This window comes from Urocampus carinirostris, chromosome 18, assembly GCF_059441175.1.
Source record: "Urocampus carinirostris isolate Australia breed hairy pipefish chromosome 18, RoL_Ucar_1.0, whole genome shotgun sequence".
NCBI lineage: Eukaryota > Metazoa > Chordata > Actinopteri > Syngnathiformes > Syngnathidae > Urocampus > Urocampus carinirostris.
In genome coordinates, this window is record NC_142366.1 from 17,554,445 (window position 1) to 17,558,024 (window position 3,580).

The following is a 3,580-nucleotide window of genomic DNA, read 5'->3' on the forward strand; positions in this document are numbered from 1 at the left end:
AATCTAGGTTTGGAGTCAGATAACTAATTCGAACAATTTGGTAAACGGTACATTTTAATATTAAATTCCTAACCATAATAATAAAATCAGCAGCAGGGTTGGGCAGTGGTTAGCGCTTGTGCGGCACAGTTCATGTCATGGGAACCTCCTGCGTGGGTTCAAATCCAGCTCCAGACTTCCTGTGTGGAGTTTGTATGTTCTCCCCGTGCTTGCGTGGGTTTCCTCCGGGCACTCCGGTTGCCTCCCACATTCCAAAAAAAAACATGCATTTCAGGTAAATTGGCCGGTCCAAATTGGCCCTAGGTTTTAATGAGCGAGTGAGTTGTCTGTCCCTGTGTGCCCTGCGATTGGCTGGCAACCAGTTCAGGGTGTCCCCTGCCCACTGCCCGGAGATGGCTGGGATGGGCTCCAGCCACCCCCCCCCCCCCCCCTCCCCACCCCCGCGACCCTAATGAGGGTAAGCGGTACGGCTGATGAGATGAGATGAATGATAAAATCATTCAATTCTATTCCATTCAATTATAATTCATGATTTCCTTTTTTACAAGTCTTATGTGTCATGACAGAGAGTCCAAAGTTTAAAAAGTTCTACAACACCGAAGACAAAAAAACACGGATGAGAGACAGGGAAGTAAAACAGCCTGTCGCAACGGTTATAGAGGCAATTACCTGGACTGCGAGTAGCTATTCTTCCCTGTCAAAAACAAAAAAGCAAATCAATATTGTCATTCACAACTCGGGATTAAACTCCTTTTGCCTTTTTACTGCCGCCGTGTTCTTTTCCCGGGCCATTCAATCTGCCGTAACAGTGACAAATGCATCCCAATCGATTGTTGGTGGGATCAGCAAATTAACAAGTAGGATGTTTTTTCCCCTTTCCTCTCGCTTTATCCTTAGTGATTTTCTTCCCCCCCTCCCGAAACCGAGCGAGAGCAACGGAGCAGAACACATAAAAAGACGGCAGTCATCAACAAACGCGATAAAATCCTGATCTAGAAACTCAGTTTGCGAGACGAGGGGACGATTGCCGCGCAAATGTTTTGGCAATTTAGAGTCGGTTGCCACAAAACACTAAACGCCCTTAAATAGTGTTGCGCACTTAAAATCTTCAACGCTGAAGTAATTTAGGCTAATGCGTTTTGTGCAAAAGATATTTATACACGGTATGTTGGGGGTGCAGGGGAAATCCTCCATGATTTCTTTCTGACCTGATGAATTCCGAAACGATATTGTGGTTTTAATGCATTTTCAGATAAAGTCGTTTTTTTCCACGTATGGCCTATTTACCGTATTTTCCGCACTATAAGGCGCACCTAAAAGCCTTTATTTTTTTCAAAAGCTGACCATGCGCCTTATAATACAGTGCGCCTTATTTATGGATCAATATTAATTCGCCAAGTCTCGCAACGAAGCCAAGTAGCCGCCGACTAGATTTTCCCCCGAACGCCAAGTAGTCCGCAGTGTATGCTGGGATTTATTTACCGGTGTTTCATTGGCTAACCAATGTGTCAATCATCATTTGACTCGATCACTATTGGGTAAAGTTTTTCGGAGGTCAAGGGGCGGATCCTTTTTATCATTTACAGGCTGGCATTGGCTTAAACGGCAAAACAAAGCCTGCAATTGGCCGAAAAAGATGAATGTGTATAGCACATGGCTGACGGCATACAGAAAGCATTTTTTACTACACTGTATTTGTAAATATTTTATTCTCCTGGATTTACAACACTCACGGATATAAGAGGACCACGGCTGCAACATTATTATGAACACCACGACTTTGGTGAGCTACTCCGGCTATATATCTTGTTTCAGACTGAACTCGATGTGTCTGTGATAAGCGGTGCAGATAATGGATGGAATGGAGTGTAAAGGTCTTGGACTACGTCAGCTAGAAGATGTTAATTTTAGCACAACAATAAAACTATATATGAAGTTGGCCTGCCTTGGCCTTTGATTTTTGCATTCCGGAGATGGAATAAGAGCTTGCTCTGTCCACTCCACGCATCGGCCCGGTATTGCAGTACCTCCGGGAACGGTGCATTCGCAATGATCGCAGCAAGGCTTTAGGGCTAGGACCTTAGCTTGGCCTTTTGGCTGAGAGTAAGTGTCCCGGCTCCTAGGCTTTGTAGCGTATTATGAACTGACCGATAACGGATAAAGGATAATGAATAACGAAGATAGATCAATAACCCTTAAAAACCCCAAAACCCCCGTCTATTTTTAAATTAAACTCAATTCCAAGTGTTTATTGTCATATGCACAGTAAAGTTGCGAGCGAAAAAGAAAATAGAAACTAAGGAATGGTTGGCATTTCTTGAATCCCAAGACTTTAACCTTCCGAATGATGGAACGATGCATTAGAGTGACATCGTACGGACACCGCATCCGCACGTGTTCTCGACACGTATTTGCTTCTTTGCAAGCGTTGGGAATGTTAAGGGGGTAATAATTTTGACTGAATCATCTGACTGTTTTGTCGACGTTCCCATTGTAGCGCCTTATAATCCGGTGCGTCTTATGTATGTCAAAAATAGGACCAAAAACTATTTTTTCGGGGTGCGCCCTATAACCCGGTGCGCCTTATAGTACGGTAAATATTTTAATAGGGGTGTGGAGCAAAGTCTTTGCAAGAAAATCAAATTGAGTCGTCCAATCTTGTCAAATGTCAAAATTTGACGCTCTTAATCTCACATCCAAGTGTTTGATTGGTGTCAAAGCTTGAATTCCGCTCTAAAGCTCTAAAGCACAGGTGTCAACCGGGCGGGCCGCGGGCCAACCGAGGCCCGCTAAGGGATTGAATCCGCGAGACAACACTCAGAGAAGTGGAAGAGAAAAACGAGCTGCTGGTTGAAATATGTCAACTTGATGTTGCCAAAGCCAGGTGCCTATCACAAAGACACTGTACTTGTATTTATTTCTCCTTCTCGCTCTCTCTCTCTTTCTCTCTCTCTCTTTTTCTCTTTTCCACCCCTTCTCTCCCACTCTGTCTCTGTCTCTTTCACTCTCTGTGTCTCTCTTTTTCTCTTCCTTTGTTGCTCGTTGTCTCTTTCTCTCTGTCTTTTAACTTATTTTGCTCAAACTTCCTTTTTCCTTTTGTCTCTTTTCTCTTTCTCTCTTCATACCCATCACGCTTTCTTCTCTCTTTTCTCTCCTTCTGTCTTTCTATTTCTCTTTGGATTTCTTTCTTCCTCTCCCTCTCTTTTCCCCCTCGCTCACGACTTTTTATCTTGTGTTCCTCACGTTCTCTCCCTCCCTCTCTTTTTCTTTCTTTGTCCCACCCTCTCTCCTTTTCCCTCCCTCTCTCTCTTATTTCTTTATCTCTCTTTTTCTTTCTCTTTAATCTACTAGTCCGGCCCCCAACAGAATGTTTTTTTCTATCGTGTGGCCCCCGAGTTAAAATGAGTTTAACACCCCTGCTCTAAAGGGACCGTGTGTATGATTAGACACCACAAAAAATGTGGTTAAATTGATCCAAATCGGACTGGGTGGTTAGGTAGGTTCAGGGTTCAAGTCCAGCTACTGCAACCTCCCCGTGTGGAGTTTGCATGTTCTCCCCATGCCTGTGTGAGTTTCCTCC

The 3,580-nt window shown here is 44.0% G+C and overlaps 1 pseudogene; it reads left to right on the forward strand.

Moving 5' to 3' along the window:
• The first annotated feature begins 1,952 nt into the window (after window positions 1–1,952).
• On the forward strand, window positions 1,953–2,042 carry LOC148348524 (U2 spliceosomal RNA; annotated as a pseudogene).
• Window positions 2,043–3,580: the final 1,538 nt, after the last annotated feature.